We start from the raw sequence: 23,583 nt of genomic DNA, 5'->3' as shown, positions 1-23,583 counted from the left end.
AGGCAACACCGTAAGAGAGTCTTTAAATGAAACTGGGATGAAATGACCATATATTCTGGAATTCAAAAAGAGACAGGGAGTGGGGCTGCTCCACCTCTGCCCAGAGATCCTCCATTGCTGCCACCCATCTTCATCTAGGGTCAAAAGCAGGATTTTAATAAATTCCACTTGCCTTCTCCCATGTGTCAAGACTAAACTGTCAGCTCCTTGAGAGTGGGGATTGTGTCTATTTACTCTAGAGTGTGCTCCCAAGTGTTTAGTACAGTGCTCTGCACAGAGTAAATAATAAATATCACTGACTGACTGAATGAAAGTGGACAATGTTCATGATAGTCTCACCTAATGAGGGCCATATGGTCACGCTAAACTAGGGCACCAATTTCAGGATTGAGGACTCAAAAATATATATTCTGCCAGTCAAGGATGAATTTCATTTCATGCATGCTAGGCATAGCTGGGAGATTGGTTTTATAGTCTAGACAGTCTTGATGCAAACTAATCCATGGATGTAAAAAAGGATTCTAGTTCAGGGGATTGCAAGGGGACTGGGGGGAGGGGGAGGGAAAGGAAGGAGAGGCAATAGAGATTTTATCTGACTAAGTCCCTACCATGGTGAGGCCACCTACATCGCAAGTGTTAGATTTTTAAATTAAAATCCACTAGATTCCTGCTAGGCACTGTGTGTAAAAGACCCATGTATGATTTCCTGTTTCTTACCTCTCAGACCATTTTTCAACTGTTTGGGGCTGAAATTTGGAATCCGCATTACATATAAGCTTGCCTTTAATTTTTCAAATTGCCCACATTTAGGATGCATTTTTGTCTTTCTTTGTTTCATTCATTTTTACATGTGCCCCAAAAAGCAACATGGTTTAAAAGTGGCTGCCAATTATTAATAGGCTCACCTACCTTTTCTGCCGAGGCCAGGAGGGGTTGCTTAGTCAAGGGGAAGCTAACCCTTGGTATGCATATAACTGGCTCTCCTTAACCCCAAGATTGGTGAGATCTGGGAGACTTAGAAGTGGACAGAGTTTCAGATTCCTGGAGAGGATGGTATCTTAAGGTACACCCTCATCCCAGGCCCATGCTCCACTAATAGCTATCATCATCTAATGCATTCAGAGTGACTTAAAATCACTTTCAAACTACCTCATTCTCAACTATCCTTCTTCCTCCCTCGCACTCATGCAGGTGAGCAACTAGGTCCCCACTCAAATCTGCCAGACTAGTTAAAATCTTACCTCCTTCAGGAAGTCTTCCCTGAATAATTAACGTACCCTAATTACATCAACCCAATTACCATCCAAAGAACTGTTGCATTTTATTCCTAGTCTTCTCGTTTATTAAGCTATGTTTTGAGGGGATTTTTTGCCGGGCAGAAGGAGGGATTTTCATTTGTATAGTCCATCATTCATTCAGCAATTTTATCCTGGTATAGTCAAATTACTTCTGATTATATCCTTATTCTTCCTCCAGCTCAAATTACAAGGCATACCCCACAATAGAACCTTGATATTTTCCTCAAAAACATAGATGTACTGTGAACAGCTATATCATTAATATATGTTTCCCCATAGACACTGCAGCAATTTGTCAAGTTCCATTCCAGAACCATCTCCAGTATGATGACCAGGTCCTCCAGGTAAGTAAAAATTATATGGTAAATATCTCTAGGACTCCCTCCTTCTGTTGCTTCCCCCTAGCTGTACTTTACCAATTAATGGCATTTACTGAGTGCTTACCATCTCTCTTCCCTCTTAGGGTCATACCTGGAGAGTTTCCAGTACTCTACCAGTCCCGATTATGAGAGGGAGAGTCAAGCAGAGGCATATCCATTCCATTCCTAGCTAGGCCAGTGGCTAGTGAGTGGAAGGCAATCTGCTACAAGTCAAAACTCACCCATCCTGGGCAACAGCGGCACGGGAGAGAATCAAGGGTAGAGACTCTGATTTACTGTGAGGAAGGAGGCTATGGAAAACTGCTGCCATATTTTTACCAAGAAAACTCCATGGATACACTATCAGAACAATTGCAGATGGAAGTGGGGCATTCTGGGAGAGATGTGTCCATGACATTACTATGGGTCGGTTATGACTCGACAACATTAAGACAAATATCTCGGTGACTCCCTCCTTCCCTTGCTTACCTCTACCTGTACTTTATCAGTCAATGGTATTAACTGAGCTCTTACTGTCTGTCTCCTACACTAGACTGAACGCTTTTTGAGGTCAAGGATCATGTCTCCTAGCTCCTTATATTTTCCCAAATGCTCTTAGTTCAGTGTTCTGCACACAAATAAATGCTCAGTAAATACTGATGGCTTGATTCCCCTCCCTTGGTCCTAGGGGCATTTCTGTTTCCTTCTACTCAGAACTCTCCTCCCTTGCCTCCCTACTCCTACACTCCAGTACTCTATTTGTACAACATTTTCCCATACCACTAGATTGTAAGGTACTAGAGGGCAGGGACTTTGTTTTTTCGGACTCCGTAGTATTCTCCCAGGTGCTGCTCCACACTCAGTAAGGGCTGAATAAATACCTCTGATTTATGAAGCAAATGAATTCTGAGTGGGTTGATTTAACAGTCTTTTTCCCACATTCCAGCCTGGAACAGCCAAACCCAAAACTAATGTGACCAGATGTTCCACTTTTTGCAAGATGACCAGGAATTTTAGGGTTCAATTAGCCACCCTGAAAGCCAGCAACAGGATGAATTATAATCCTACATTTGGCTGAGTGGCAAGAGGAGACCCAGTGGTAAAGTGGTGGCTTTTTCTTCTTCCTCAGCAAGAATAGTAACCTTTGCTAGCGACACAGATGCATCCACCAGGGCTGGAATGGCTGCTTCCCAGAGATTTATTATTAATGATAATAACAATAATGATTTTTTTAAGTACTTACTATGTGCCAAGGACTATACTAAGAACTAGGATAGAAACAAGATGATCAGGTTCCACATGAAGCTAACAGTAAGAGTAGGAAGGAGAACAGGTATTGAATCCCCATTTTGCAGGAAAAGTTATCAGACTTGCCCATGATCAAACAGACAAGAGGCAGAGCCAGGATTAGAACCCAGGTCCCCTGACTCCCAGGCCCATGCTCTTTACACAGTCCACATTGCTTCTAGTTCGGACCCCTTTTCCTTTTCCTCTTTTTTTTCCCCTTTCCAGTTCTTCCTTTTCCCTTTCCCTTCTCCTTTCTCCTTTTTTCCTTCTCTCCCACTTTCTCTGCTCACCTCTGGCTCTCCCCCTAATCTTCCCTAAGGTATCCTATTTCTAATCATCTTAATCCCAACCCAGAGGATTCAGGATGAAACAAGAACAAGACAAGGCGACTAGAGATGGGAACAGCCTCCTTTGGAATCATTCAATCTTAAAGCTGGAAGGGACCTAAATGACCATCTGATCCAGGCTCCTGCCTCCAGTGTCCTCAAGTTCTAAGTAGTGTCTTGCCCCCATTCCCCCACTACTTGCTCCATCTTTTTGGTGGGGTTGAAATGTCTAGTTCTGACAACTTGAAAAGCAGGATTTTGATGTACATGGTGGAATGAATGGATCATTTCCCTCTCCTCTCTCTCCCCCAGCTACTCTCAGAATGAACATTTTGTAGCTCTTCCTGGAAAGCTGTTCAATCTGCCCTGCAAAACCCTCACAAGGAACCCAGATGGGTATGGGTCTGAAACTCACCTCAGCCCAACTCCTGAGAGGTCAAGCAATTGGTTGCCATGGCAGAGACACATTGGTTGCTCCATGAAGACAGTGGGGCAAAGGCCCATAGTTACTGTCAAAACCCCTGAAGGGGTATTTCTCCATCACCCCCAAATTGGATGTAAGGTTTAACCCAAGTATTTCAGCAATAGGGCCTCCCTCCAACTTCCACTGACTCCAAAATAACAAAAGCGCTTGGAACTGCTAATGGAAAATATTACCCATATGTCACAAAGCAAACCAAGTACCTGTCCAAGAGCAAATTGTTTTTATAAGAATTTAATGTAAAGCAGTTTGACCATTTCTGAGCTGCTCTATAAGGGCCAAAAAATAAGGCTATTTTATGGTTTCAAGTGCTTAGAGGGAATTCAAAAAGAGCTATGATTTTCCCAATGAAATCTTGCAGGTGATGGCTCTCTAATGTGGACTTATGATTCTCCACAAGTTAAACAGAGTAGACTGAAGTGTTTCATTCAGGAAATCTAACACTGCTCATGCTGATGATTATTTTTCATCAGAAAGGGAAAAGGACTTTTTGTCAACTCAACTGAGGTCACCATGTGATAGTCACTCACTTTGATTCAACGGCTCCAAATAACTTCAAAGGAACCCTCTAGAATCGATTGGGTCATGAATATGAGGATTAAAGCATCCCTGAGAAGTCTCTGATGGGCTCAGTCATGACTGTTATGAGGTCCCTGCTACATTGAGTTGGGTCAGTGATCCAGAGATAGCTTAAAGATGTCTGGCCCCACTTGAGTGATCACATCTGACTGCTAATTTTGAGGGGACAGATCCTTCAGAAAACGGGACTGTTAACATTTTTGCAAGACTTTTTCCACTTTAAAATTTAAATAATAAGAACATTATTCTTTGAAAATACATTGATAAAAAGTTTTGGAGGGTTTTTCTTTTGCTCCGTCCTGTCAATTGCCCAAGAACATTTTAAATTATTTTTCTCTACTTGCCCCATCCCCTTCAATCCCCTTTCTCTCACCTCGTTACTGCTGGCCAGCCATCCTGCCCTTTGTTAGTCAGCTAGGAGTAATCACATTTATGTGCTAAGCACTGGGATAAATGCAAGATAATCAGTTCAGACACAGTCATGTCCCACATGGGGATCACAATCCAAGTGGGGGCATGCGGATACATAGAGGAATAAGAATCAATTCAAGAATCCAAGATAACAATGTTCTAATAAGTAATTAAAGGTAGCAATTTGGAGATGGCAGTTGTCAGGCTCCTCACCACTCCAGGCAACAATCCTTAAATCCAAGCCATCAAGCTGCCCCAGTGTTCTAACTGTTGTTACAAGTTTCAAACCTCCTTTCTCACAGGTCAACTGGGCTGGCCATGGCCATATAACCCAAATTCACGTGGTTTTTTTTGGCCAAGCCTGTCCCACTGTGATGATTCCTGTCCCTACAGTTTGCACAGCTCAAATCTCCCTGAAAGGTGCAGAGACAGAATGAGACAAGGAAGGGTGGTGGTCCCAGGGCCAGACTACACGGGGTTAAAAAGAGGAGAGGAAGCAGAGGCAGCAGGTGTAGACAACTCATTTAAGAGGAATGGAGAGGAAAGGCAGGAGGAAGATGGGGCAACAACTGGAGGGGGCCATGGGGTCAAGGGAGGGGTTTTGGGGATGGGAAAACATGGGCATGTTTGAAAACAGCCAGGAAGGAGCCATTGGAAAGTGAATGGTTGAAGATGGCTAACAATGAGGGAAGAAGGGAGGGGGCAAGTGACTGATCAGGTATGAAACAGCATGGCCTAGTGGCAAGAGCATGGGCTTGGGAGTCAGAGGACGTGGGTTCTAATCTCCATCCACCACTTGTCTGCTGTGTGACCTTGAGCAAGTCACTTCTCTTTGTCTCAGTTACCTCATCTGAAAAATGGGGATTAAGACTGTAAGCCCCATGTGGGACAACCTGATTACCTTGTATCTACCCCAGCGCTTAGAACAGGGCTTGGCACATAGTAAGAGCTTAAGAAGCAGCATGGCTCGGTGGAAAGAGCATGGGCTTGGGAGTCAAAGGTCATAGGTTCTAATCCCAACTCTGCCACTTGTCAGCTGTGTAACTTTGGGCAAGTCACTTAACTTCTCTGTGCCTCAGGTTCCTCAACTGAAAAATGGGGATTAAGACTGTGAGCTCCACGTGGGACAACCTGATTACCTTCTATCTACCCCAACGCTTAGAACAGTGCTCAGCACATAGTAAGTGCTTAAAAAATACCATCATCATCATTATTATTATTATTATTATTATTATGAAGGGATGGTGTCAGAGGTGCAGGTAGAGGGGGTAGATTTTGAGAAGTGGGAGATCACCTCTTGAGGTACTTCTGGGAAGGAATCAAAGAGGAGGCAGGAGGAGGATGGGACCGGAGGGGGTTCAGAAAATATGGGAGAAATTTGGGAAATGTGCTCACCCAAGTCATCAGCCAACAGAAAGTTCAAAGAAATTGAAAGAGGTAGATTAAAAAAAAAAATTGTGGGTCAGCGGCCTGAGGTTGTTCACAGAAGCAGAGGGATGGATCTGTGTTTTCTTTATCGCACTTTGCCTCTTCCAAAGTCAGAAATAGAAATCTCTCCAAAAGAAAAAACTTAAGAACCATTATCTCATAACTCCTAATTCTGTGCTCTGTCCATTAGACAACATTGCCTCCCTGTATAGAATATGGAATTCATCTCTCCAAAATTACCTTCATCCAGAAAGTAGGACAGAAACTCTTCATGATACTACAAGGCATTTTGGACGCTTAACAGCATCCTCCGTTTTTCAGCGGTCACATTATTATATGCAATTCTCGCATCTTCCAACAATTTGACCTGTTCCTAGAGAACATGTTCAGATTAAACAGAAGAGTGACTGCCCTCTAATAATCATGGTATCTGTAAGCACTTACTATATGCCAAAGCCTGAACTAAAGACTGGGGTAGACACAATATATGCAGCTTGAGCACAGTCCATGCCTTACTCAGGACTCACAGTCTAGAGGGAGGGAGAGCAGATATTGATTCCCTTTTTTTCAGATGAGGAAACTGAGGCACAGACAATTTTAGTGATTAGTCCAAGCTTATATAGCGGGGAAACGGCAGAGTCTGGATTAGAACCCAGGTCCTCTAACTCCCAAACCTGTGCGAATTCCACTAGGCCGCACAGTCCTCCCTTGCCCTTGTCCAAACCAGACAGGGACCCTCACTCAAGAGTCTATAAATGCCTCAAAAAAAGTTCAGACAAATGAGATAATTCCTTCAGGAGGAGAAAACAAACTGCCTGAACCCGGTCAAGCCAACACAGTGTCAGAAAAGCTGTGTGGTTTGCTGTCGAGCCTCCTGAGTTCATTCAAGATTGTTTTTAGTCAGAGGAAGATTCCTGTCTGCCAAGGCATAGTTACTGTCCTCGGGTGGCTGCAGTTATGGCTTCCATCTGAATTAGCCTAGGTGAAACAGGTTAAGGGGCCGATTGACATCTTCTCGGTCTCTGAAACTCCCAGGGAAAAAATGTAATTTAAAACTTTGCAAACATTTCCAGGGTCCATCCCTCCAAGGCAAACAGGGGAATGGCTGGCTTGGTACAGAAGGGCAGTTAGTTTAGCCCTGCGCCACTGATTGAATTGGTGGTCGGGGACTGATTCATCTGGGCAATCCACTTAAAGAGCTGAGAGAAAGAAAGAATTTGTGGCTGAGGAACAGGGAGAGACATCGACAGTATAACTTCTTACAGCAGCGTGGTACAGTGGAAAGAGCCCGGGCTTGGGAGTCAGAGTTCATGGGTTCGTATCCCAGCTCCGCCACTTGCCAGCTGTGTGACTTTGGGCAAGTCACTTAACTTCTCTGTGCCTCACTTACCTCATCTGTAAAATGGGGATTAAAACTGTGAGCCCCACGTGGGACAACCTGATTACCTTGTAACCCCTAGCACTTAGAACAGTGCTTTGCACATAGTAAGCGCTTAACAAATACCACCATTCTTACAGCCATGCCCTCCCATTCCACGGCAGAAAACATAAAACAGCATCTCAGAACTCTGTCCGCTACTCCTTGGGATCTACACACAGCAACAGGAAGGCCCACATCCTGTTGTTGGCCCCGAATAAAGGAGAGAGAGAGAGAGAGATCACTGAGGATGGTGAGACAGACAACATGACACAAACGGAAATGAAAACTTAACCTTCTTGAGTAAACGGCGATCATTCGCACATCAAGTCTATTTCTTGTTTTCCCTGCCCACAAATGCTGCAGTTTCAGAATGCGGCAAAACCCTTCCTTGGTTATTAATGGATTAGAGCAGCCCTGACAACGGGATAAAATGTGAAAAGAGACAATGATAAGCCAGAAGACACGTTAATTAATGGTATGTCTTCTTCAAGATATATTGCTTTTCTGCATCAGCCTCGTAAATAATTGAAGAAACCTCTTGAGGCAGTCTCTCAGATACTGTTTTTAACAGCAGCAGTGTTTAAAACAATTAGAATAAGCTGCCACAGTCACTGGGATGTTGTGATTGTGGATTCAGAAGCCACAGATTAATAGTGCTTCAGTTGAGTGAGCACCATTACAGCAGAGTGGATAAGAGATTGCAGTTGCCAGCCATCTGAAAGCAGAGGGATGGGCTGGATGGCCACTCAAGGTCCCTACCATTCCTGAGATTCTAGGATTCTCTATTCCAAAGGACCACTGGAGAAGGACAATGGGAGCAAAATTGATACGGCAGCTTTGTTTTCCTGATGATGTGGTTTTCCTTTCAGTGGGACACAGCAGAATGATCAACTCATCGGTAACTCCAGAAACAGTAACGAAAGCTGTTAACCCCGTTCAGTTGAATCCTCTCTGCTTGTTGCTCCTAGTTGTTGCCAGAAAAAAACAGGCTATAGCACCACAGAACAGCAAAGTCACAGGGGTGGCTCTCAATCTTAGAAGCCATGGAGACCGATAAACACCATCAAGAGCCCACTCTCTTTCTTTACTTCTCTTTAACTAAATGGACCAGTCATGGCAGGAGACCCGCTTATGAATACTCAAAACCATAGCTCTTGGGGCTGTCAACTGAACAAAGGTATTTATTTACTGTTTGTGTGAACGCTGCCTGCCTAATACCTCTCAACTGCTCCTGTCAGAAAGTGGGTGGTGATCCAGTTGGCCAGAATTTGACCGTAGACATTAATGGGCAATGGGAAAAAACCCACCTCTTCCTTTCTTTTCCTTGATATTATTTTTAGGATCTTGGCAGAGGAGCCAGAGGAGAAAATCCCCCAATTTCCCCTTAGCTAGACTGCCAAGTCTGTGGGTGGCTGAAGTAGGGGTGGGGGCCGATTGGGATGTCTGTTTTTAAACACTTCCTGGCAGGTGTTTTGTCAGCAGGAGGCAGTGTGGTCTTGAGGTCTAGAGATGAAAGGTGGAGTTAAAAGTTGGCGGTTCTGCCCTCAGCTCTGCTGCAGCCATGCTGGGTGGCCTAAGGCAGGTGACTTTGCTAATCTGTGTCTCTCCATCAGGAAAAGTTGCTGATGGGCAGTGAGGAACATTAATTAATACTTGTGGAGCACTTTGAGATCAACTGATGAAAGGGGCAAAGTGGTACCCTTCCCAGCGGGAGTAAGAAAACATTTGGTTCAATTCCAGCTAGAGCCTGCTGAGGGAATGAAAGTCAGACATGTAGTGGCTGAATCAAATCCATTTTGCAGGCAGATTGCATTTTGCATTTCATGTTGACCCACCAGGAAAAGTGAATCTGAAGCTTGGATCAAAGGCTGTTATCACCACAGAACCATATTCCTTCCTTTTGAGCTTTTTCTTACTGACACTGATATTATACTTCACTAACTTTTCTGGGAGCAGCCCCAGAACTGGACTGACTTGCTGGGTTAGATCAACAATTAGGGATTGGCTATTTCCTAGTAATGGTTTGACTCCAGACTATCTCCAGAGATAATGATGACAAGTGGCAATTGGTCCAAGTACTATCAATCAATATACTGTATTGAGCACCTTCGCTAAGCACTTGCGAGAATACAGTGCCTTACTGAAGGCACATCTCCTCCAGGAAGCCTTCCCTGACTGAACCCTCCTCGCCTCTTCTCCCACTCTCCTTTGCACCACTCAGACTTGCTCCTTTATTCATCCTCCCTTACTATTATTATTATTATTATTGTTATAGTGAAATTAATAGACATAATCCTGGTCCTAGAGAAGTTCACCATCTAGCAGTGGAGACCTCAGCTAAAGCAAAATACAGCTAGGAGGAAGGAATAGAGTGAACAAGATATGCATATAAGTGTCACAAGAAGTTGTAAGCATTTCAGTGCTTAGGTAATGGCGAACTGCCGAAATGGCAGTCAGAGGATTTAAAGTGGGGAGATGAGAGATTAATCGGGGAAGGCCTCCTGGAGAAGATGTGATTTCAAAACGACTTTGAAGATGGGTAGAGCAGATGTCTGTTGGATGTGAAGAGGGAGGGAGCTGCAGGCAGGAGAGGGCATGAGCAAGAGATTAGCAGTGAAAGAAATGATAGCGAGTCTCAGTGAGTAGATTGGTGATTGAACAACAAAGTTTGCAAGCTGGGATGTAGTGGGAGAAAAGTGAGAATAGGTTCGAGGAGGAGAGCTGATCGAGTGCTTTCAAGTCAATGGTCAGTAGTTTTGCTTGATGCAGAGAGGAATCGACAACTCACTGGATATTTTTGTGGAGTGGGGAGATGCGTGTAAAGAAATGTTCTAGAACGATGTTCCAGGTGGCAGAGTGAAGTATGGACTGGAGAGAGGAGAGACTGGAGGGAGGGAGGTCAGCAAGGAGGTTGATGCAGTAGTGAAAAGTCGAGTTACAACAAATTCCTGGACCAGGGTGCTGGCCATTTGAATGGAGAAGAAGGGGAGGATCTTGGAAGTGTTGTGGAGGAAGAAATGGCAGGGTTTCATGAGAGACTAAATATGAACTGTTGAAAGAGGGAAGAGTTAAGGATAAAGCCAAGGGTCATGAGGATCATTCATGATCCTTTAGTTTTTTTAGAAAATAATGTCACGGTACCGTTTTCTTGGATCACAGAGAGCATGGATTGTGCAGTTTACTTTCGATATTCAATGTCTAGGTCACTTGGGAGCTAAAGAAATGTTTAAAAATCATTTTCACAGAAAGAGCTTCTCAGTCCATCACATGTACTGGGGGTGATTCTCCCTGAAATGAACAGGATCTGATCACTCTTCCAATTAAAGAAGAAAAGGTGCCTCCTTGCTTTGTAAATTTCAGTCCCTAAAAATAAGGAAGGAAGAAAACTGTGGCAGCTCATAATTATAAATGTGTACATTTCACCCTACCTGAAAAAATGGCCTTGAAAGGTAATGCCTTCTGACATATTGCAAATTTCACCCTCCTCTCTGAAACAATAATGAAAGAAAAACAGCTATGAAAAGTACGGTGTCATAGCAGCAACTTGTAAATTTACCTCTTTGGAAAAAGCAATCCAGCTGCGATTACACTGCATAGTTTTTGCAATAAGAATTCATTTAATTAAATGCACCTTCTATTTCAAATGTCAGATTTAAATGCCTTAAGCCTAATTATTCCTTTAGGTACTTCTAACTACTAAAAAATGTTTCTAAAGTCCTCTTAGCCTGTTCGGTGCCTTAATGTGTCACTTTAACTGAGTCAGTTCAGTTCCTTGACTCTAATGGATAAAGCACGAGTATCAGTTCACAGCTTGCTGAGTGGCCCTAGTTGAGTCACTCAATCTCTCTCTATCTCAGCTTCCCGTTTCCCCACAGAGTGGTGAAGTGATACATGGACAATGCACAGGATAAGCCCAGGCTTTGTGGCAAAGAGTGGACACGCTTTTCAGCGGACAGGGCAACCCACCCTGCTGTTACAATACTTAGGGTGATATTACCCCATTTAATTTGGAGGACAGTTGGATTTGTCAAGAAGGGGATCATTGGTGACCTTTGAGAAGGCAGTTTCTGTGGAGTGAAGGGGGCAGAAGCCATATTGGAGGGGCTCAAGGGGAAAATTGGGGAGGGGGAGTGAAGGAGGTACATCTAGACAACTCACTCAAGGATTCTGGAGAGAAATGGGAGGGAGATGGGGCAATAACTGGAGGGAACCACGGAGTCAAGACAGAGTTTTTCTAGGATAGGGGATACATGAACATGTTTGAAAACAGTGGGGAAAGCAGGCCTTCCCTAAGATCTTATTTCCCCTACTCATCCTTTCTGCGTCACCCTTGCACTTGGATTTGTACCCTTTATTCATCCCACTCTCAGCCTCATAGCACTTTTGTACATATCCATAATGAATTTTAATGTCTCTATCCCCCTCTAGACTATAAGCTCCTTGTAGGGAGGGATGTCTACCATCTGTATTATATTGTACTCCCTCAAGCACTTAGTACAGTACTCTGTACATAGTAAATGCTCAATAAATAGTTGACTGAGTGACATATTCCTAGTTGCAACCCCCCAGTGATACAGCCACCCAGGGATACAACTGGCATTGTTCTACGGCTTACCCTGGGTTACAACCACTCCAAAATACAACCACCCTTGGGATTTAGCCTATAGTTCTTGATGCCTGACTCCGCACGTACACCCAACTGGCTCTGCCATTTTGGCCGAGTGCAAAATGTAGGAAATCCATCTCCTCCACACCAGGTCGAAGATTAAGCTATTCACAATGAATGGATCTTGTAGGAAGCTATGCCCACAGTCTGTGTCAAATTTTCAATCCATTAAAGGGCACCGTGAAAAGATAACCAAAGAAGTTGTCAAACTGAGGAGGCAACTTGTTTAGAAATAGATCATGGGGATGTCAACGAAACCACTGCATCTTTTTCTGTGGAAGCCCTGTCCAGTGAGGACCTCATCAAAGTCTGGCGGTTCAATTCATCATTGCAAGATGCCAAAATAGATGAAGAAGAAATAATCCTTTCTTCACCATCAGTGAAAATCTTGGAATGAAAAGTCTTGCATCAGTTTTTTTTAAGAAAGCAGACAAATATGATTTAAGAGATTCCTGGAGGAGAAAGGAGTTCAAAGGGGGCACAGAGGTGTTCAGATGAAGTTCAGCTACTACAGTGTACTTTATAGGAAACGAAGAAGGCTGCTATTCTACCTAAGTTGGACAAATTCTTCGCTGAATTTGAAAACACACTACCACAATCAGTAAAACAAGTTTTCTATTTGCAGTCTCCAACAAACTCTCAAAATCATAGTACAACTCTTTGTATACTTAAATTGTTGATATTGTGATTTGAATCACTTTAATAAAGGTTAGACAATGGCTTAATGATGTCTTATCATCTCACTATATAGCACACAAAGGAATTTCATTACCTTTCAGAGGTTCTGGAATCGGTCCTAATTTATAACATCAGTGTCTATGGGAAAACAAACCCCATGACACAGCCATTCACGATACTACCAGAAATGTGGCCCAGAGCACGGTTCTGGGAGTTTTAAACCCACTTCCACCACTTGTCGGCTCTGTGACCTTGGGTGAGTCACTTAACTTCTCTGTGCCTCAGTTTCCTGAACAGTAAAATGGGGATTAAATCTTACTCCCTCCTAGTTAGACTGTGAGCCCCGTCTGGGAAAAGAACTTTGTCCAACCTGATTATGTTGCCTCTAACCCAGTGCTTAGTACAGTGCTTGTCACAAAGTGATCTATAAGCACAATTTCATTATTAACCATAATTTCAAAGAACATTACTCAATTGTATTGTGTAGTATGCCTGCATTGGCAGCAGCAATTTACCAAATGGACCCTAAAGAGTAAATCTCCTCCCCTTCAGTAGGATTGGGCAAATTAACATTATTAATTATCCTAGCATGCCTACTACCAACCTTGTCTTTCAGTGAAAATATAGCCATCAAGTTTCATTTCTTTTTATGACTGTGGTTGTTAAAAAGGCGGAGACATGACTATGAATAGAAAACATTACAAAAAGTAGTCACACAAAGCCTTCGACCAGTAGGGGAAATGAACTTAAATGCCACTGCCATATTGGAACAAAATACTTTTTGGTGACTATTGTTGCTTCACATAACCTATCTGCATGCATTTGTAGTTGACAATTTATGAAAAGAGACAGGAATCTTGTAATGGCTTGACAGGGTTTTTTAAGATAAGCTTACATGAAAAGAAAAGAAAAGAACAAAGCCCAAAAAATAGCATAATATGACCACTGGCATATTTCCTTTCTTGCAGAGAATAAAAGGCTCAAATACAATCAGGATCCACTGGAAAGTGGAAACTGTCTCATACTGTTGCTCATTCATGAGTTTTCAGCTGTAATTAACCATCTAATGCTCCAGATGGCTAAGTATTCAAAATTAGTACATTTCAGCTCCACTGAAACAATTTATTTTGAAATGTGCAAAATAATATCCAACGGCATTTAACTAAGCAAGGGAATCTTTCAAAACTCTAGAAGGTTTTATAAGGTTTGGCCCATGGAGAAATTCCTAATTGTAATATGCTTCTTTAAAAACTTTCTACATTCTATCGTGTTACTTTTTCTGAGGTGAAAGAGGCAGAGCGGAGAATGCAATGGAAAGTAAGGCAGAAATTCCCTTGTATCCCATGTTTCCCAAACCATCCAACCAAACACTGGGCTGCGGTTGCACTGCTCTCTGATGGTGGTTGTGAGCTGAGGGTAAAAGGAGTATTTTTGTGGGATAGGAAAGACAGCCTGTGGCTGTGTGGTGTGTCTGTGGCACCTTGTCTGATTTCAAAATAAAGACCCTGGGCCTCAAATATCCTTCTCCTCTCCATTTCATTGTGAGTTTCAGAGGTGTCCTTATTTTAATCTATATGAGTGCCACCGGCACTGTTCTACTGTTCTAGGTGCTAGGGAAAGTAAAAGATGATCAGTAGGCGTGATCCCTGCCCTTCTTAGTTTGTGAGCCTCCTTCTAGATTGGGAGCCCCCTGAAGGACAAGGACTGGGTCTAATATCCACCTGTGTATTCTTTCTCAGTGCTTAATAAAGTGCTCTGCGCACCGTACACGCTTAATAAATACTACAACTATTCAAGGATCTTTTAATCTAACGGGGGAGATAAACACTAAAATAAATTACAAGGAAAATAATATAGTATAAGTTCAACAGAGGTTTGAATACTCAAGTGTTTAAGTGGCAATTGGAGGGTACATAGGTTGAAGGGGTAAGAGAATAATAAGGGAAGGTTTCCTAGACATGAGGTTTCACAGGGCTTTGAAGATGGGGAGAGCAGTGGTTTGGCATTGTAGAGCAGGGTAAGGCAGTTCCAGGCAGGAGGTGGGGTGTGAGCAAGAGATAGGAAGAGACAAGAGAGACAAGAAAGAGGTACAATGAGTAGATCAGCTTGAGAGGAATAAAACATATGAGCTGAGGTAGAGTGGAAGAAGAGAGTGGATAATTAATAGGGACAGAAATGGGCCACCACTGGAGGTTTTCGAGGAGTGGGGAACCAGCAGAAAAGGATGCTTTAGAATAATGGTCCAGGCAACAGAGTGAGGTATGGACTGGAGAAGGGAGAGAATGGAAGCAAGGAGATCAATGAGGAGGCTGATGTCATAGTTAAGCAGGGACATGCTAAGTGCTTCGACCAGAGTGATGACTGCTTGTTTGGAAAGGAAGGGGCAGACTCTGAAAATGTAGTGGAAGAAGAACTTGCAAAATTAGGCAACAGATTGAATATGGGAGTAGAAAGACAGAGAGGAGTCAATGATAAACAAAGGAGGATAATGGAAGTAGTCAAGATTAATGCCCAGATTATGAGTTTTAGAGATAAGGAGGGTGGTATTGTCTATTCTGATGATTAAGTGGAGGAGAGGATTAGTAGGGAAGAGGAGAAGCTCAATTTGGGGGATATCGAGGTTGAGATGCTGTCAGGACATCCATGTACAAGTGTCCTGGAAGTAGGAGGAAATGCAAGACAGTAGAAGAGGAGAGAGATGGGGACTAATGAGATAGATTTGGGAGTCATTCATTTAGAAATGGTAGTAGAAGCAGTGGAGCACTTAAGCTCCCCAAAGAAGTGAGTGTAAAGTGAGGATAAAAAAGGGACCAAGAACAGAACTCTGAGGGAGACACACAGAGGAAGGAGTGGGAGGCAAAGGAAAAGCTGGTGAAAGAGACTGGGAAATAGCAGCCAGAGTGGTAAGAGGAGAAGCAAGTGAGAGTTGCTTCAGAAAAAGCAAGGTTAGACAGTGTTTCCAGGGCAAGAAAGTGTCCCCGAGTGTCTAAGTCAGCTAAGAGGATTAGGACGGAGGAGAGTTCATTAGATGTGACAAGAATTTGATCATTGGTGACCTTGGAGAAAGCAGTCTCACTCGAATTATGGGGGTGAAATCCTCATTCTGCTCTGTAGACACTGCATGTCCAACAAATAGTGTTGGCTGAATGACTGACTGGACTTGTGAAATTAAGAGGGAGCAAATTTGTGAGCTTAGTTATTCTGAAAATCAAAGTAGTAGCCTAATCATATAACTAGAAAGGAAAAATTATGACCCAATGTTTCCAAGGAATATTAATAAAAAAGCTATTGTGTCACCTCAGATAATTTTTGAAGGTTTTAACCAGATCCTCTGTTTTCTGCAGTTTCATTTTATGTTTTTAATTTGGGAGTGTGTGCCTACTTGCATGTAATAATAATAATAATGACATTTGTTAAGCGCTTCCTATGTGCCAAGCACTGTTCTAAGTGCTGGGATAGATACAAGGTTATCAGCTTGTCCCGCTTGGGGCTCACAGTCTTGATCCCCATTTTACAGATGAAGTAACCGAGGCAAAGAGAAATGAAGTGACTTGCCCAAAGTCACACAGCCGACAAGTGGAGGAGCCGGGATTAAAACCCACAACCTCTGACTCCCACCAAGCCCGGGCTTTTTTCACTAGGCCACGCTGCTTTTCTATGAGCGTGTTCACATCCATTTGTCCTCTATAATGCAGGGATTGCGTTCTTGTGGACCCCCACTTCAAGAAAAACTTGCATCGTAATAACTACCGTGGGTATGACGCTGGAGGCATGCACGCAGTTAATTCATCTGACACCATGTTGCTCAGCTCATTGTGGGCAGGGAATGTGTCTGTTATGGTTACATTGTATTTCCCCCAGCATTTAGTACAGTGCTCTGCACACAGTAAGTGCTCAATAAAGGCGAGTGACTGTTCCCAGAGAGACATCATTCCCAATTCTGCCATCATGTTCTAGCCAAAATGTGTAGCGTAAAACCGCAATCTGGCAGAGCCAAATGTTATCTCATATACTAATAGTGGTGACACATCTATCCTTGCCATGGTGCAGGCGTGGGCAACCCTGAAAAGTCCCTGGGAAGCTGGGCAGGAGGGAGAGAAACGCCTAGAAACAGAAGTGTACCTAGAGAAAGTGAAGCAATGAAGTGGAGGCAAGACCCTAGGTCTTTGGACTAGGGAAGTGACAGGGCTGGGAGGCCAAAATCAAAGACTGAAGAAACAGAATGAGGAGAGGGGATAGCTAGAGCATTGGGAATGCCAGGAAGGTGTGCACTGTGACTATGAAGGTGGGATGTGTAGGTGGCCAAGAACAACCGGGAATGTAGGAAACGCCAGGGGTTGGAGAAACCCAAAAAAGAGTGGAGCTGAGTGGATCCATTTGTTGCTGGCAGCTCTGAGAATGAGCATGGGAGCCCTTGGGTGCGGGGCGGGGGGGACTTCCCTCCCACACCCTGCACTCCTCCCAACCACCCTACCTCTATTGACAAGGCCCCCACCTTCCCTTGTAAACCAAAACCTGGAACCTTGGTTTCATCCTCAACTTCTCACTGTTGTTAACTTCTCAGCACTTCTAACCCATGTAAACCCATCGGCCAACTGTGTCACTATTGAACTTATTTATATATTCCTCAGCATTCTTGTAGATACATTTATTCAATTGTACAGTCAATTCTTCATTATGACTACTCTCATGTATGTCTTTATGTCTAGCCCCATTAGAGGTTATGCTCCTTGAAATGCATCACTTCTTTTTTGTGGACTTTCCAAGGTCACTCACCTTTACCTTCTCTTACCCTAGAAAAGCCTCTCTGTGCCTTGCTCAATCTCCAATTTTGATACTGACATTCATTAGTCACATGAAGCATGGAAAGACCATATGAGAAGTATGAGAAGTATCCTGGTCTAGTGGATGGACCACAGGCCTGGGGGTCAGAAGGACCTGGGTTCTAATCCCAGCTCCTCCACTTGTCTGCTGTGTGATCTTGGGCAAGTCACTTAGCTTCTCTGTGTCTCAGTTACCTCATCTGCAAAATGGAGATTAAGACTGTGAGCCCCATGTGGGACAGGGATTGCGACCAACTCGATTAGCTTGTATCTACCCCGGTGCTTAGTACAGTTCCTGGCATATACTAAGTGCTTACCAAATACCATTAAAACAAAAAAGAAAACATTTTTCGCAGGATCAGGAGGGTGATCAAAGTGGGCTAACTACATTATCTGAGCTGGTCTCCAGACTATATGACAGGGCTGGCAGTCAACTATATCCTGAAGGAGCAGGGCAACGATGGGAAAGGAGAAGGGGGGGAAAAAAGGAGGGAAGGGTGAGGCTCAAGGTGAGCCATGAAACAGTTCTAACCAGATCTGTTTTCATTCTCTCAGTCACGTAGCCCTCTCCAGCCTTACCCACACCCATCTAAGCCCACTTCTGACCTGAACCCTCACCTAGTCACTAACTTTCCAACCTGATCTGTAAACATCTTGTGGGAATCCATGGGTTGAGTTGGGTCGATTTACGGCAAGTAAAGGTGTGCAGGTCTCTGTGCACACTTGGGTCAGTCTTCACTCCAAAGCGGCCAGGATCTGGCCTGATTCTTCCTTCATCTTACCAGTTTCTGAGACAACTAAGGTAGATGTAAGGTGATCAGCCATTTGTCCGATTACATTTTCCACCAAGTTAATCAGCAGGAATACATGCCTTCAGCTCCTCAACTGGGCGGGGGCAAAGATGGGTAAAATGTAAACAATGGAATGTGGGGAGAAGCCCTAGAGGGTGGATGAGAGAAGGAAATACATTCACCAGCTGTTTCTATATCCTGCCTAAACAGACAGCTGAAAATCAGGGCCTGGCTACTCATTCCAGAACAAAATATGGGGTCTGAATGCAAAGTCCTGGCTCTGCTCCCTGGTCAGTTCAGTTACATGCCTATATAATACACTTACACTGTGCTTAACTTGCTCTTGAGCCCATCATCATCATTATTTACTAGCCATAGCAGCTGCATTTACTGAGCAGCATACAAGGCATTTGGAAACCTGCAATAGAAGAGACTGTATGCTCCTTGAGAACAGCAGTTGTATCTACTAACTCTAACTGTCCCCTCCAAAGTGATTAGTACAGTGCTCTACACACAGTAAGCACTCAATAACTACCATTGATTTAATGCAAAAGACTTTCTTTATATTTACTGAGCACTTATCGTGTGCAGAAAAATATACCAAGTGCTTGGGAAAGCACAATAAGACAGAGTTAGTAGACACGATCCCTGTCCAAAAGGAACGAAGCTTGTCCATTAACTCTATCATACACTCCCAAGCATTTATTATAGTGCTCTGCATAAAGTAGGTGGTTAAATAATACCCCAAAAAAGACACTCCAGTACTCAAGTAGACTATAATCTACTGGGCAAAACAATTGAGTACAATTTGCCAAACAGAGAGAGAGAGAGAGAGAGGGTAAAAGCATAGATATGAATAATAAAAACAAAAGTAAGCAGGGTTTTTTATGGTATTTGTAAAGCACTTACTATGTGCCAAGCACTGTAGTAAGGGCTGGGGTAGATAGAAGCTAATCAGGTTGGACACAATCCATGTCCCACATGGGGTTCATAGTCTTAATCCCCATTTAACAGATGAGGTAACTGAGTCATGGAGAAGTTAAGTGACTTGACCAAGGTCACACAGAAGACAAGTGGCAGAGCCAGAATTAGAACCAATGCCCTTCCGACTCCCAGGTCTGTGCTCTATCCACTGAGCTGCATTGCTTAATTAAATAGTTAATGAATTACTATATCCATGAATGCTAAGGGTGGCTGATGGGATGATATGATCGGGAAGTTGGACGTTCACTGGGGAAAGCATCTTTCAGAAGGTGGTACTTTAGTAGTGGCTTTGAGAGGAGAGGGAGTTTCCTTCAGTAGGAAAGGTGTGGGAGAGTCATAGGCAAAGAACAATTAGAAGGTTCCTGTCAAAAATGATGACCCAGCCTCTGCATTTTGGCTTTATCAAACATGGATAGGTTGTGAGAAAACACAATGCTTCAAACAGCCCTAATGAAACTATCCATTTTTAGATACTTAGTCACATTTTTAGACATGCAGGTGTTAGAACAAAACATGGCTAAAAAATTCAGGCTCTCTGCCTGGCCTGGGTGAGCTCGATGTGAATGGGGCACATATCTAGCTTGACATTATTTTGCCTTAGCCCAACCTGGCTATGGAAGGAGAGGTAGCAGGAAGGAATTCTAGGGTAGAACTTGTGGGCACTGCCAGGAATTACAATCAATAAAAGGCACACTACTTAAGCTTGTGAGGAGAATGGGTGGCCATTGATGGCCGTCATGAATACCACACAATTAGCCATACATGATGTCATATGTGCTAAGCAGGGAAAAACAGCATAACACGTTGGCAATGCACACACCTTTCTATGGTATTTGTTAAAAACTTACTATGTCCCAGGTGATGTACTAAGCACTGGGGTAGATACAAGCTAATCAAGTTGGATGCAGTCCACGTCCCACAGTCTTAATTCCCATTTTACAGATGCGGTAACTGAGGCACAGAGAAGTGATGTCATCTGCCCAAGGTCACACAGCAGACAAGTGGCAGAGCAGGGATTAGAATACAGGTCCTTCTGACTACCAAGCCTGTGCTTGACCTAAAAAATTTATCGAGAGGACCCCTGGACCCTCCAGGTGCTCCAGAGCTTTTGACTTTTCCTTTGAGGTCCGGGCAAATACCTGTGTCATTTCGAGCCAGGGGACTTGGTAGTAGGAGCCAACATTGAGAGAGGCCGAATGGGTGTATAAAATTGAAATACCTTCTATAAAAGCATCCAGTGCAGATGCAACTTTCTCAAGACACAAAAATCTCAGCACTGTCCCCAGAAGGCCTATCACAGGAGGGACATGAACCTCCATTTACTCATTAGACTCCTGTTCGTCTGGGGGAGGTCTCTACTTAAAAGAAAAACCATTTCTTCTGGGGTCATGGCTGTCTGTGGTGGGTCTGCTAGACCAATAAAATGGGAAAAGTCCTGGCTGAATTTGTGGAGGTTGACAGGAACCTGGGTGGTGAACCACCCAGCCTCTGCCCAAATCCTGTGGCCCAGCACATTGCAAGGCTCCACATCACAGGAAATAGGACTGGAAGAGCATCTCAAGGTCATCAGTTCTGAGCCCTTGGCACAGGATCATGAGGGCCAGGGTATGAGTTGAGGGTCTCTTGATCAGCCAATCAAATGTGTCAACAGGCTGAGTTTGACACAAACCAGATCTCAAAAACTTAAGAGATTTAGCCAAATTACTCTCCTTGTATTGAGTAGATTGAAGAGACTTGGTACTGTAATTAGTCTGAGTGATCTGATTGTTAACTTGGCAACAAAGATCAGTTTGAATGGAAAAATAGGTGCTCACTTTACTTCCTATTAGATGTTATTCTGAAGGCTGCATTTAATTATAGAGAAAATCTGGGGAATTGCTCTCCAGTAACAAAGCTCTCCCTTTCTATTTTTTCCACTAAGGTCTTTCCTTTTGAAAAAAAAAATGCTTCATGTTTACAAGGGCAAGTCTATCCTCCAGCCTACATTTGACTAGCTGGTGTCTTCACACATGGAGAAAAAGTTAGAGGCGTGTAAATCCCCTCTTAGATGGCTACCTTTTCCAATAGAGAAACCTGTTTTCAGCAGCATGCAAACTAGAATTCCCCCAAGACGTATGAACTATAAATGACAGTGTGGTGAAAGGGGTCATAGTTTGATTTAGAATGGGAGTAGACATTTCTCTAGCAATTCGAAATCTGGTGAAGAAACCTTTCTGGGGCCTTTAAAAAAATTCCAGGGCCAGGACCTCCATTTACTCGTTAGACTCCTGTTAGTCTCAGGGAGGTCTCTCCTTAGAAGAAACCCATTTCTTCTAGGGTCACGGCTCTCTGTGGTGGGTCAGCTAGACCAATAAAATGGGAAAAGTTACCTGGCTGAGTTTGTGGAGACTGACAAGCCTCTAAGAGGAAGAAGGTGCAGAAGAGCAGAGTTGGGACTATTGTGAAAGCAGGAGATGAAGGAATGAAGCAAAAGATGTGATTGCCAACCTAAGTCATAAATGGATGGGTCTCCATTTCCTGCTATTTCCTGGGTCTTCTTAGCCACCACAATGGGCAGGAAGAGCCTCACAGAAGTCAGATAGGTGTAGCAACCAACAACCTGCCAGTCTACTGGTTACCAACCCAGACCCAGACCCACTCCTGCATTGCCAATTATCCATTTGTGGAGGGACCCTGGAATACAGCAGAAGAAAGCTCCTAATAATCATAGTTCTGGAGACAGGGGATTAGAAGAGATGATCTCATAAGGTCTCTTCCAGGGCTAGGAATGATGATTCAATGGAAAGCAGTTCTAGAGCCCCTGCTGAGTGTTGGCTTTAGAGTGGTGTGGGGCTGGAAATAGGTGATATGTGCCACTCCAGACTGCTTGTGATGTTATAATGCTGTGACATTGTCCACTGCCTTTGGGAATTATTCCATCACAGATCCAGGATGTCTCTGGGTAACAGAGTTCTCTGGCCCTGAGGTGACATTCCACACTGCCTCAGTCTCCTCTCTATGGCCCTGGCTATCATTCATTCAAACATTCATTTAATAGTATTTAGTGAGTGCCTATGGTGGGCAAAGCAATTTCAAGCACTTAGTACAGTGCTCTGTACAGAGTAAGTGCTCAATAAATACGACTGAATGAATGAATGGAAAAGGATAAATAATCCCAGATATACAGACTTAGATGCCTTACTCACGAGGGGGTGGAGGCATTCCTTCTGCAGTGAGGATCAAGACAACAGGCAACTGTGGGAGTGGACCTGGGAAGGGTATTTCGCCTGAATACAATATTTGGTGGTTTGCCTGTGTGCCTCAATTTCTTCATGTGTAAAATGGGGATAAGATGTCTCATCTCCCAATCTCTTGGACTGTGAGTCTCATGTGGGGGAGGGATTATATTGTATCTATTCCAGCACTTAACTCAGAATAAGCATTTAATAAATGCCATATTTACTATTCAAAAGGACTTTGGAAGGGCAGTAGGGAACATGCATGCTTCTTTCCATATAACAGATGAACATAGTAAGCTTGACACATAGTAAGCGCTTAACAAATGACATTATTATCATCATTAACAATAAAAGCCTGAAAGGTTACACTGGGTGTCTAAATAAGGAATCCTGACACCTGTGAAGGAGGGTCATTTCCATACGACAGGCCTTTCCTGCTTCTCAGCGCTCCATCTCAGCGTGGCTTAGTGGAACGAGCACAGGCTTGGGAGTCAGAGGATGTGGATTCTAATCCCGATCCACCACGTGTCTGCTGTGTGACCTTGGGCAAATGACTTAACTTCTCTGTGCCTCAGTTCCCTCATCTGTAAAATGGGGATCAGGACTGTAAGCCCCATGTGGGACAACCTGATTACCTTGTATCTACCCCAGTGCTTAGAACAGTGCTTGGTACATAGTAAGCCCTTAACAAATACCATCATTATTATCCTCCTGCCATCAATTGGACAATGATATTTCTTATGGTACTTGTTAAACACTTACTGTGTGCAGCACACTGTAATAAGTGTAATAACAGAGAAGCAGCGTGGCTCAGTGGAAAGAGCATGGGCTTTG

The 23,583-nt window shown here is 43.5% G+C and overlaps 1 non-coding gene across 1 annotated transcript; it reads left to right on the top strand.

Annotated features, from left to right (window-relative positions):
* The first annotated feature begins 1,751 nt into the window (after positions 1-1,751).
* LOC114808627 lies at positions 1,752-1,889 on the top strand. Its single transcript, XR_003756471.1, has one exon. It is a non-coding gene; the product is annotated as a small nucleolar RNA SNORA7 (small nucleolar RNA).
* Positions 1,890-23,583: the final 21,694 nt, after the last annotated feature.

Source organism: Ornithorhynchus anatinus, chromosome X5, assembly GCF_004115215.2.
Source record: "Ornithorhynchus anatinus isolate Pmale09 chromosome X5, mOrnAna1.pri.v4, whole genome shotgun sequence".
Taxonomy (NCBI): Eukaryota; Metazoa; Chordata; class Mammalia; order Monotremata; family Ornithorhynchidae; genus Ornithorhynchus; species Ornithorhynchus anatinus.
This window is presented reverse-complemented; position numbering and strand designations above follow the sequence as displayed.